The sequence below is a fragment of the Amblyomma maculatum genome, chromosome 1 (assembly GCF_055883805.1).
Source record: "Amblyomma maculatum isolate TAMU_Amacu chromosome 1, ASM5588380v1, whole genome shotgun sequence".
NCBI classification, from domain to species: Eukaryota; Metazoa; Arthropoda; class Arachnida; order Ixodida; family Ixodidae; genus Amblyomma; species Amblyomma maculatum.
Genome location: NC_139344.1, coordinates 491,543,296 through 491,556,923, shown reverse-complemented (window position 1 = coordinate 491,556,923; position 13,628 = coordinate 491,543,296).

The following is a 13,628-nucleotide window of genomic DNA, read 5'->3' as shown; positions in this document are numbered from 1 at the left end:
CCGAGTAATCATTTAGAACATATATGATCTGATTAATACTATAGTTATGCACAGATGGCACTCTATAGACTACTTTGCACAAGTAGTTGCAGGATCCAAGTGACCTATCAAATTGGAACCTACTGGAATGAGATTTTCAAATGGAATAAAGTGTTCCAAGTAGACTTTCCAGTGGGTTCCTATGAATTCCAACTGGAACCCATTGAGCCCAATTGGGATGCCTACTTGAAAGGAAAATTCCAATTGAAAAAAAAATTGAGTGCATCAGTACGATTGACAGTCCAGGGGGTTCCAATGCTTTTTTTTTTTTTTTTTTTTACTGGGGCCACTTTAACTCCCTCTTTGCCATCGCACAGATGAATCGTAAGTGTATCATACTTTCTTGTGGTACACTAGCTTCGACGTTGACATTTGTTAGCACTACATGTTTACAGAATTTTCAACCTCTAGTTGCTTATTTCATCTGGAAGTTTTCTAAATGACATGAAATAAGGAAAAGTTTTGGTCATATATAAAAGACGAAAGAATATTTTCCAAGGGCCTTGAAAAGGTTATTCTAAGCCACCTCGACATAGTCAAGCACAATATTTTATCAAAATCTTGGCATGGCTTTCGAAAGGGCAGGTCGATCCGCCCTTCTATGGTTACAACATTAAGGCTGACTTATTCACTTTTGGCATTTTTGTTTTATTTATTATGCCATGTGACTCTTAATAAATTAGATTAGTGTCCATGCTCTTTTGCAATCATATCTAACCGGCTGAACTCGGTACATTCACATCAATGGCTATCATTCTAATTTGCTATGCCAGGTGAAAACCTTAACTGGTCTAACTGGTTTAAGGAACAAATTTCCAGTTAATCGCAGTTGAATTACAGTTGGGGATCCATCGTTATCCAACTAGGATGAACTAGAAATTTGTTCCTTAAGCCAGTTAGAGGGATTTGCACCTATGTTCCCCAAGTCAGCATTCTTGGGCTGTTCTTAAATCTAATTTATACATAAATGATCTCATGCATCAACTTAAGTTTGTTTTTTAGCTCAACTAATAAACTTGATATGTTTGAAATGGCTAACGGCTAGTGCACTGTAAAAACTACTTGAACTACCAAATAAACAGCCTAAAAATTGATGAAACTAAAATCGAAGGAATATTATTTGCTCCTAAAAACAAACATGTTTCCCCAAGCCTCAATTTAAAATTAAGAAGTCATGAAGTAAATGTTGTGATACAGCATAAAATCCTAGGTGTATATTCTCAAGTCAGCTGACATGGGATAGTCATATTGAGCAGGTATCCAAAAAACTCCTGTTGTAGGTATGCCCTCTTTCAGACCCAGAATCAAGTTTACCATCTCATATTCTGTTCCCACCTTAACTATTGCATGCTGGTATGGAAGGCAACTACTAAAAAAAAAGACATCAGTGCACTTCTGCCTCTAGAAAAAAAAAAAGCCGTTTGTTTCATAAACAATTACTGTCAAGCTTCAACAGAGCTAACCATTCAGCATCAAATTGTCTATCTATATTATTTCTTTATAATTTATTATTACCATCTTTTTATCATTTGCACTTTGATGATGAAAAATGTCAGCAATTTAATAACCCAATCAGGGGCAACATTGTTTTAATATTTTGTACCTGTGAAAAAGGGATGATAATTGACATTGCCAAACTAATTACCTCCTTCAGTCTTTTAACTTGTACAGTGCTAGTTCTACTAAATAAACTGTATTTTTCCAATATCAACCTTGTGAGTGACAAAGTTTTGTGTTTAATATTTCTAGAGGGGCCTGTGTTTTCTATTTTACTGTGCATTGCATGGTACCTTGTTCACTGAACCTATAAATGTGAATTTTGTGTGCATTTTGCTATGTTATTTTAGGAATAGTAATGTTGCATATTGTCGGTACTTTGGTTCATCTTTCATTAAATGCATGCACTCAGAAAAGGCTGAATTTCTTCATTAGAAACTTCTTGTTTGAACTTTTGATAATTTTGTCACTGCAGCCTCCCTTACCTCGTCCTAAACTGTCTCTGCAGTTTTTTGTCCGAGAGTTCATAAATGAAATGTTCAGCATAAATTAGATGAATTGAATTAAAATAATTTGAATTACAGCTGGGCTTTTGAACGGGAAATCACTTCTTTCCAGCTGGAAACCATATATATTCCTGCCAGAATGACAGTTTTCAGGCTGGATTATTGAACTACCTATCCATCTGAAAAGTATTTTTGTTTCCAGATGGAAAATTTACATCTCCAGTCAAACAGCTAAACAATTTTTAGCTAGAGTGACTCCAACAAGTCATATAGTGACATATATATGATCCTGCACAACACTAAACAACATATATAACTCGGTGCACTCGCGTCGATATCATGCATGGAGCCAAGCATATAATAACCAGGCCATAATTAAGAGGTGCTATATAGTACTTGGTTTTATATGCTAGTGTACTGACTGTGTTTGTGTGATATTATGTAGATATGTTAACGTAATGCTTAATGTCAGACCAGGTGATTCATATGAGTGGGTGAAAATGAGTAGCCGGAGCCCTCTACTTTATTGTTTATGTAAATAGAAAAAAAAAGGGTGCCCCACGGGGTAGTGATGAATGGGTAGTAAGCAAACCTTTCTAACAAAATACTATATCTGTGCATGCGCTCTGTTGCAGGCAGAATTTAAGAGATTTAGTTGCAAAGTACTGTTAGTTAAAGATGTCTTCGCGGTAAGAGACAGGGAGAAAATTCTGCAACCCACTGCTTCAAGTATATTTTTATTATGTTGTTTCACAGTTATTATTGAAAAAGCGCATAACGATGTAGAGAAGACTGTATCAAAGGAATTTTGCTTTGTAATGTTAAATAATGTTTATACAACATAATGATATTCTTTGATAATTTATAACATAATAATTATAACATTGAAAAGATCAGATAATTACTTATGTAACACAAACAATAATACAACTTACACAATAGTTTTATTATTCTAATGTTGCTACCAGCTGAAGAATTATTTGGCAATTGCTGATTTGCTTCTTGTTCATTGTTTATTGGCATAGATGAAGCATGTATCTATGAGCGGAAACAGGTCTTGTCATCACCTTTGCATGCGGTTCACTCTGCGGGCAAGCAATTTACATTAACATGACCAATATATGTGCAGCAATCCCGTCCTTTGAGCTAAATTGTAGAATATATTTGTAGCAAAAGTTATAAATTTTCAACATGGATCTTTTTTATCACAATAACCAATTCCTATCACTGCTTTGCCGGCTTCCGCCCACGATGCAGCATCACAGCCAGTGAAGAGGATATCGGGTACTTTTTTGTAAAAAAATATCATAATAGGTGGGCTTTACAGCAACATAAGTTGACGTGCAGAGAAGCCCCCTGTTTGTATGCTGAAGACGTCCTTGCATTCCATTATTCTACAGTGTTCCTTTTTCTTTTCTCTTTCAAAAACAGCGTACCTGGAAAATCATTGAGAAGGGGCAGTAAGTAAATATTTTCCACCGCTGAAAAATTCGGCAGATATAATATGTGCCGCGTGACTATAGTTCAACCCGCATGCATTAAATAAAGATTTTAGTTTTTTATTATTATTTTGCATGATCACCACAGCTCGTTTCGTAATATATTCAACCAGCTGTTACGCCCAAATGCGAGCACCCTGTTCTTTCTGTGGTACATATGTCTCACTTGTAATATATGTGGCACATATGATAACAGGCCGCGCGCACTACCGCGACCCTAGTGTGATTCGCATTTCATATAACCTAGAATTGCTTACACGGAAGCTCTACGGATAATATATAGCTACGCTTCGGCGTCGTTAGGTCGGATGTCCTGTTCACTGCAATTCTCTGAGACACTCGAAGTTGTATACATATCATGGTGTTCTCGTGTCTCCCAGGCCGCGTCGTCTGCCATCTCAGCTGCAGCCATGGATGGTATAACAGAATTGACAGGCGAAAACTAAAACACACCATCTATGCGGACCTTTATAGAGCCTGAAATTTAATTTTTAAGTGCAATATTTCATTTGCGGTTGCTTTCTTTTTCTTTTTTTGTCAACAAATGGTACAGTGCGGCACTGCTGCAAGCTACTTTCACTGCGGGACGTATTACAAATGGCGGCGCACTGTAGTTATAGTATCTAGGCACTGTATAGAGGCTAGTCAAATGTGCTAGCCTCTATAGTGTCATGTCTCTTTCCAGGGACCATTACCACATTGAGAACACTTCCCGCATTGACTGTTTTGGTAAGGCTCTCTTAGCATTACTGAAAGTTATATAAAAAGAATTCACAGTGGATTTATTGCATCAGTCATTTATCGTAAAATTTGCGCGTAGATACTTCAATCATTTGTGCTCCCGGTTTCTTCACGTCGTTGGGATACAAGCGGGACAGTGTGTGTACTTGCGAGGTTTGTGTACAGTGCGAGTTGCTTACAGCCCCTTCTGTCACGTCTTCTCCAAGTGTGCAGTGCTGTACGTAGTACATGTTAATTTGGTGCGGTAGCTACCCGTATAGCTACTCGCTGTTGCAGTATCTTTTTTTTTTTTTATGTTGCTTTCCCGAGAACTGGCCTTCATATGTAGGTGCATCGTTGTTGCTTTCAGCTGTCTTAGGTACAGCCTGCCTGTATGCTAGCACACCGTTTGTTGTGTATGCTTCGCCCCTCTGTACTTGTGCACTGCAGAGAAGCACCAGGGCAGATGATCATCACTGTATTTTAGTTCATGTCATGGGCTGCCGGGACTTCATGTACTGCCTTGTTGTACATGCTTACATTTTAGTTAACTGTTAATTCGTAAAATATAAACAAAGGTTAACTTTTCTCATATAGCTGTAAATATTTCGTCACACTGTCTAGGATGCCAAATGAGTTGTTGAAATGTCAGGATGATGCTAGCAATATATTGATCCTTGTTTACCCTTTTTTGCTGTGCTACTACCACAAATTCTGAACAGAACCAGTCAATTCATTTTCTATTGCTGTCCAAAAGAACTTCAGTATACTTTCTTCATCAGTTTAAAAGCACTTCTGCTTGTGTTGCCTCATATATGTTCTGTTTTCACCCAGAACACCTCCACCTTCCCCAGTACTTCAAGAAATAAAAGTAGTCACTGAGCCGAGCTTAATTGTCCTTTGCTACTTTCACTAGAAAAACATGACCCTGCTCGTCCATGTCATGGGCACGGTTAATGCAGACTTTGCAGAGCATGCTTTTCTTGTCTGAAATATTTGGGCATTTTCAAAACATATTCATCATTGCTCGTAGCAGGCATGCCCATGTGGACTAAAATACTGACTCTTCTAGAAATGAGCCCCACCTTGGCTTATGTGTCATGACATCAACTGTAGTTGATGTTGGGACTTGAGTCACAGGTGCTGACTCTGTAACTACAAAAGGCCTCAATTCAACCGGGAAGGGAATTCTTACACATCTCTTGACTGTGGACCAGTGCACTTGTGCTATTTCGAAAACATGAAAAAATACAGATCAAAACAGGATTGGTGTGCTGGGTGTTTAAATGTACAGCAGTGGACAGTAGGTGCAGCAATTTCACAAGAGTCCATGTGCCTGGTACGTTGTCACAAGAATGCACACAAAGAGACATATATATTACTTTGGTTGTTTTTATTCTAAAAGTCTTGTGAGCTTGAAAAATTCCTTTATGCCGACAAAAGTATGTTCTCTGTGCGAGTTCAAAGTGTTGTGGTGGTGCCTGCTGGCCACAAGGTCAAAAGACATGCACAGAGAGAGAGAGACCCTTTAATGAAGAACAGAGATTTTAGCCGTTTAAATTTCTCTGACATGCTACTCTGTGTAGGAAGGGGAATTCGGGAGGTAACGGTGGAAAAAGAATCCTGAGGAGATTAAAAGAAATGAAGAGGGAGATAAAATGCAGCCATTAAGTGCGTTCTAAGGTGCATCGTGGAGTCATGGTATAAAATGAAATGATGAAATGCATAGTCCGATAAATGTGCTTATAGAGTTCACAGCGTGAAAAATGCCACAGTGTGACATTCAAGGTGAACTTAGTTTGTCTAAAAGTCCAATGTCTTTCAAATACGTAAATAAAAAGTTGCGAGTCTCTGTTGCCTAGGGCAGGCTGAGAGACCTAAAACAATGCCCATTGTTAAAGGCACTAGGGAGAGCTTTTCTATGCTATGTTCGTAGTATGCACGCTCGTCAGCATATGCAGGACACTCAAAAGACATGCACATGTTTATTCAAAGCTTTAGGCACTAAAAAAAAAATTATTACTGCTTAGAAGTGTGCTTCCTGTCATAGCAGTATGTGTACACATGCATGTCCTTTTAAGAACCAGCTGGCAGTAAATTTACTACCAGTAGATTATTATACCTACAGCTGTATGCGCTCACATTTTCTGTGATTCAATTAACTTTCTTTTCAGCCGTATAATGTGCTACTCCTGTGTGGGTAAAGAAAGGTCACTTGGGGTTTACTTCTTTAGTTAATGGGTTTAACGTCTCAAAGCATAGTAGAATGGTCCAGAAATTTCAACCACCTGGGTTTTATAACGTGCACTGACATCGCACAACCCAAGGGTGCCTTGGTTTACCCATCACAAAAGGGGTCGCCGCGGCATGGAACTTAGGGTTTACCTCAGTCTTTTTGTGAGCCCAAGTATTCAATGTAAGTGTAGTTAATGCAAAAATGATCATACTTAGATCTGTACTGTAACGAAGAAATGCTGCTCTTTTGCTGTTATATACACCTGAAAAAAAATTTTAATGTGGGAAATTTAATAAAGCAAGCAAGAACACTAGTTTGGCGTAGTTTATTTTGATATACGTGATATAAGGTGTATGTAGATGACTTTGTATCTTCTTGCCTGCTGTTCCTTGTATCGTTTAGCGCAAGTTTCTCGGCATTTGACAACTGCCACAAAGGACCAGGCCTGCTATTTTAAAGCAGATTGAAGATCAGGACAGTTTACATGGTTAAACCACATGAGAACATATGTCGCTGCTGATGTCACACGCACATTTAATGCAAGCAAACACAAAGGCAGGTAAATTTAAGACAGATGATGTCACAGAAACAGCTGAAAAGTGGCCAGCCATGCCACCTGCCAGAGGCATGCTGTGAGGTGGGCCGTAATGTGTGCTGCTCAAGCTGCCGGGAGTGACATAGATATAAAGCCCAACTTTAACCAAGCCATATGAATGTGCTTGTGTGACCTAGGGTAGCATGTCTAGCCTGGGACTCAAAAGGCGATTCTGATCTCACCCTCCCATCTCAATGGCGAAGCTAAAGTTAGCGGCACTTGCCGATTCCACAGTGACGTGCGGTCTTGTGACGTCACAGGAGTCACCTGTTCATGTCACCTGCCAACTGCAAGAGGCATCCTCAAATAGTTGAAGACAAAGGCCACGGCATCAGACATACCTCACATCTTTATTTACCCCATGCTTTTGCAGTAAATTTGAATTCGGCATAATTTTTTTGCTTTATCTTGGTTATTGAAAAATCCTACCTTTGTTAAGAAACGAAGGTGCCATTTAAAAGCACTTTATGAAGCAGAATGTACATAATATGTCACAATCTTTTGACTCTTTTATGAGGCACAAATAGCCCAAAGCTCAAGATGTATGTAAGGTGAGGATGGGTCTTGTCTGCTTCCCTGAGAAACTTTGGCAGCTTCACAAGTTCCCCATTGTGCAGCTTAACTGCACACCCCAAGGCATGGGGTCCTTTGACCAACCATGCAGGTAACCTGCATGCAACAAGTGTGCTACGAAAGCTTTAGTAAAAGTTCACGAGGAATCTGTGCTTGGCTTACTGACTACTGCTGTCAAACCTTATAGGCCACAATGTCATGCAAAAGGTGCTGTCACAGATACCAAAGCCAAGGGAGTAAGTAGACGGGGCATTGCGACAAAAGCAAGCATTTCTGAAGAGTAACAAAATCATAGGCAGTGCCAGGCAACTCTACTCTTTGTTCTTGCAGAGAATCAGGGTCTGCCATTATGGTACTCTCGGTGGAGTGGCACAAAGAAAAAAATGCGGGAGAGTACTGCTCTTCATAAACATAATTCAAAAGAAAAAAAAAAACAATTGTAACAATGAGAGCTTCACATGCTTACCAGGAAGGAGGCATTATATGAAAGTGTTCTTTCTGTCAGGCCCCAAGAAGGGCTATCGGATAGCTTTGTAGATGGTGCCCGCCTGCCACCGTCTCTCGCCTTCCTTCGCCATAGTCATTGCATACAGTACATTAGGAGTGCACAGTAACTGTTCAAGCTTTGCAACCTGTCACCAAAGTTGCAAGATCACTTGACTGGGTGGCAGCAGTGCCCTCAGCACTGCATGGGCTAAGATGGCCTTAGAGCTTGGGTTTAAAGTTGCGGCTCCATACGCAGAATTCTATATGGGGTTTTATGGTGCATAAGCAACTGTGGCTATCACAAATGTCTTGGCTTTTGATTCATTATTGTCAAGTGAAGTAAACTTAGGGTGTTACAGCAGAGACATGGATGAAATAAACTATGGTGTGTGCAAAGAAAAAAGTCAAGGCTTATATACCTATTTTTTTACTTTTACCCCGCCACAGTGGCTCGGTGGTTAAGATGCTCAACCACTGAACCAGGGTACAGTGGTTTGAGCCGTGGCAGCCGTGTTTGAATTGATGCAGAAAGCATAGCACCCGTGTACTGTGCACAGTCAGTACCTGTTAAAGAAGTTAAAGGTGATCGAAATGATCCAGAGCCCTCCCCTACAGTGTCTTCATAGCCCAAGTTGGTCTGGAATGTATACAGCTGTCGTGCTTTTCGTCCGGTTCGATCATGAATTCAACCCATAAAGCTACTGATTAAAAAATGTAATTCCACTGGCTGCAAGGATGTTTTAATATTTAGACATAGTAGGTCAAAAAATATGACTGAATAAACATGTTTACTAAATGCTAAGTAATTTAACTGCATGTGTATGCAACATTCCCCATTTAGGCTCTTGGAACGTCCGATCACTGTTAAAAAGGGAGCTGATCAGTGTAGCGCCTTAACAAAGGAGCACTATTTAATTATTTTCATGGAAACCTGAAGTAAAAGCAGATAACCTTATTGGTGGAAAGTAGTCCTAATAAATAGCGTCGCAGGTCAGTTCCAGCCCAAAATGGGGAGACTCAACTATTCCTCCAGTAGGTGTGCTGAATAGAGCGCCTCTGCAACTCCAGCCAAGGAACATGGTTCCCTCACCACCTTGGATACACAATGCAGTGCCTGCCTATAACGCTCGTTTGTGTGTAGAAGTTGAGTGGTCTGGCTTACATTAGCTGTGTACTTGTTCTGGTCTCACAGGAGAATGGCAAAGAAAGCGATTTACGCCAAAGGCTCGCTCTCGACAATGGCATAAGCTGGTGGCTGGTGGTCAAGTGAATTGGTAAATGAGAACATAGATGTCATTTGCCCCGTGCAAACATCTTCAGCTATTTCTGTCTGCTCGTACAAAATCGTGACTGCGACATGATGAAAAATATTGGTCAACGTAATTCACTGTCCTAGTCACCATGCAGCCACCACACGACACTATTTGAAGGTCAGCAAAAGTAAGGAACATCCCTTTATCTTGCGCGTGACAATGTGCACAAAAGGCCAGAAGGGCTATGTAATATATGCAAAAGACTAGCTCATTCCTACCAAATGCCTATACCTGAATTGAGCAACACTTTACATAACCAACTACTGTTCTGAAGCTCCCGGGTTCAAACCAAAGAAACGTAATGCAACTTGTAGCGTAGACAAGACAGCAATGCAGCAATTGACTACTCTCCAGCCATTCTATATTTCATTTCCTAGTTTTCTTGCATACACATGTGCAACAACACCGTCTTCATCACATTTCCACCGCACTTAAAAAAAACAAAAAAACCTTGCTGGCAAATGGCTAAATATCCTCTAATACATCACAGTCTTTTAAACCTTGCGGGAAGCTTCTTTTCACATTTACTTCTGCGGGGAGAAGGAAGAGGAGTAGTAGTTGCTGCTGTTGAGGCACACTTTGGTTGAGGGGGGTCTGTCAGTTCTGTGTCGGGCAAAGCCAGGAATGGGGAAGTTCCCGGGCTAACACCTGCGTTATTGGGGTTATGCGAGGTTGGACTCTGGTCTGCGTTTCTGGTAGTGGACTGGTCGACACTCGGGTGCAGTCAGTGGGCAACAAAATGTTAGCGGGGAGAGCCATCAGAGCTGAGGGCGGAGGTTGGCGCTGAACAACTGCTTTTCTAACAGCTCATAATTTGGACGAGTGCCACACTCGCCCATCATCCAGCAGGTGTGAGACTGGTCCAATTCGCTCAACAACTCTTCGAGGCTCTGAAACCGAGCAGCCAGCTTGCCTCACACAATCGGCTTGCAAACTCGCACATAGTCGCCAATCTGAAAGTCATAATGCTTGGTTCCACTTCGCTGGTCTGCATAAAGCTTATATTTGGCTTGCTTCTGCTCTATCCACTGGCAATAGAGCTTCAGCACTCTTGTACGATCAGTCGAGAAGCACTGATCCGGGCAGGCACACAATGTTAAGTCTTATGAGAGGCATCTGGCCATGAACTAGGATGACTAGTGCGATTCCTGTCGTGGAATGTGGCGCACAGTGGTAGACGCAGTTATAATAGCGGTACGTAGGTCACGTCGCTCGCAAAGAGCCATCTGAGCATATGCCCTGAAAACCCTATTAAACTGTCCTACAAGTCCATTGGCTTAAGGGTCATAAACTGAGGAGTAGCAGTTACGTATACCCCGAGGATGAAAATTGTGGTCCGTGATCCGACACTACTTATTCAGGGTAATCCTCGTGAAAAAATGTACCTAGAAGCAATTCTTGAACTGTGGCAGTTGTGAAAGAAGCCTCCGGCCATTTACTGTAATAATCAATGAGTGTTATTGCAAAGCGACAGTTACTAGAAGCTTGGTCGAAACGGCCCACGATGTCAATAGCAGGCTTATCCCAAAGCTTGCCTGGCAAAGCAACAGGTTGCAGAGGAACAGTAGAGACCTGAATAATAGCAGCACTGCTGGAAGAATCATCTTCGACTTTCTGCACTTCACTAGAATGATCAGATGACTTGCAGACAGATGCCAAATAGCCCACTTCGCCGCACCGACGACACTTTCGTTTGCGAGCTTGCCATGTGGAGTCGTTCGCCAAGTGGGCAGGAGAACCGCAGCGATAGCACGAACACTCCGGAAGTGCAGATGAAGATTTACATAGGTGGCAACTGCATTTGATGCAAGGGACCTGAAGGACCCGTTCTGATGTGCACCCGCATCCCACGCGCTCTACTGGAGCGACCTCTTCTGACAGCTCCTTTGCTTCACAGGAAGCTTGCTGGCACTGTCTAGCGCGACAGAGTCAAGAAGGAGATGGCGGTTACTGAAATAGTGACTAATGGTCTTCACCAGCTGGTCCCTGATGATGTCCGCGAAGCTCCCAAAACCGCAGTCGCCGACAAGGCTGCGAAGGGCAGCGATGTACTCATATGCTATCTCTCCGGCAGTTTGTACTCGGCAGTGAAAACGGTGGCGTGCGGCGATCACATTTACGGAATATTTGTAATGCGTCGCCAGTATAAAGATAGCATCGTCACCGGAGTGTGAGGCAGCAGCGGTAGGCGCTGAAGTGGACGACGGCGACAATGTGTAGAAAATTCGCTGGCAGGATAGCCCTCTCCGGTTAGCAGAAGTGTGGAGGTATCTAGTGGAGGCACCAGACGCCAGCATGTAGTTGTGGAACGCCAGCCACCATTACTCCCACGGAAGGGCGGAGGCGGCTGAAGACCTGAAAAGCTCATGATAGACGGCCAGCAGTCCACGCCGAGGTCCTGGTTTAAGCTAACATCCTCGTCGCCAAAATATGTAGTATCTTACACGAGACAGGAACGCAGCAATTGACTGTTCTTCTCGCTGCGCGCGTGCAACACTTCGCCTTTAACGCACAACTCACAACACAAAATAGCTCATGCGTACCAATAGCAATAATTAACACCGCCGCAACAAAATCAACACCTTTAAAGCTATGACGAGCAAATATCACACAGATGAAACGCTACTCAACTCGGCTGAACACTTGCAGAGCGCCATTTTAAACGGAAGTGCGCATCCACTGACGTCATCATGCGCGGGTCACGTGAGTGTGACGTATTTCCGTGCGTGGCAGCAGGAGAAACGTGTGTGGGGTCGGATGCTGCCACGGGCGTGTCTCGTGTCTCCAGCCTCGGATTTGGTAAGTGCCGCCATCTGCACCGCTCGCAAATGCAGTTTCGGCGCCCTATTTGAAGTACTTATTTTAAACGAGCGCATGTTTGCAAAGATAGACCTCGCAAGGGCTGCTTTGCTCTATCGAGACATTTGACGCACGACATGTAACAGGGATCGCAAGACACATCCGGGCAGACCTGTGAGGAACCAGTGGAAACGTGAAGAGATTCCTTTGCTCCTTTTTCTTCTCGCAATCAATATTCCAAGCACAAATAGAAGTGACTATGAAAATACTTCGCAGAGCCCAAAAGGAAGAATACCCTGAACAGTTACATTACGAATCCAACTGGATTGACATGTTGGAAAACAAGCGGCAGATTTGATCCAGGCAGTTTTGTTGATGTGTTCAACTGACAGCAAGCAGCCTAACTACAGGCATCAACTAGAGCAAAACTCACCCTTGACGATTTTTTTTTTACTTTTTACAGTGACTCATGCTATACAGATATTTTATAAATGCACTAAACAAAGCGACCCAAGCATGCGAACAAGCGATAGTTTGTTTTGTCTCGCACTCAGTTTTTCCTTCATGCATGAGCGCCCACACACTAGGAGGATGAAAATCCTGCAGGTCATGCACCTGTATAGATATGAACAAGGAATGACAAATGATGCAGCATTTGTCCAAATAAAGGCACATAACGCTCTTGGAGAGCCTATAGAAACTCTCAAATTGAAATAATCTTATACTACAATCCTCCTTTTCTTCTGGATGAACACAATGCTTATAAAATATGTTCGCAAAATATGGTCTGTAATGCAAGCAACTTTCCTGTCATCAGCAGGACATCCGCGGCTATGCATCTAAAACTTGCCGCCACTGTGGGGAAGCAATATGAAATGCAACAGTAAGATGCACTGCTTTGATCTAGCAATCTTTTTCCACCTCAAATGAGAATTCAGTGTACTCACCAATTTACAAGTATTACAAGGTCCTTACTACCCATCCGGTTAGCCCCTGAATTTACATCTCCAAAATGAGAGGGCATGTGCTGCATTTACCATATTTGTTAAATATGCACTCGGGCACAACAAAACACAGTGCCTTTCAGGTCTTGCAGGCATGCGTTATGTTCATCTGTCAAGAAATGTATAAATACTTGCGTGTCTAGTTAGAAACAAACCCCTATTTCACTAAAACTGGGGCAACAAAAATATGTTAGGAACTCGCACAAGCGCACAGTTTCATGCTCGCAGAATAGCAGCTATGTTCTTCTACCAAGCACATATATGACCAACTGCTTATTTCTGTTATCTGAAACTGCTTCCCCAACAAAATCTTAGCTCTTCAGTAAAACTTCCCATCATGTCAGAAAAGAAAGAAATGAAG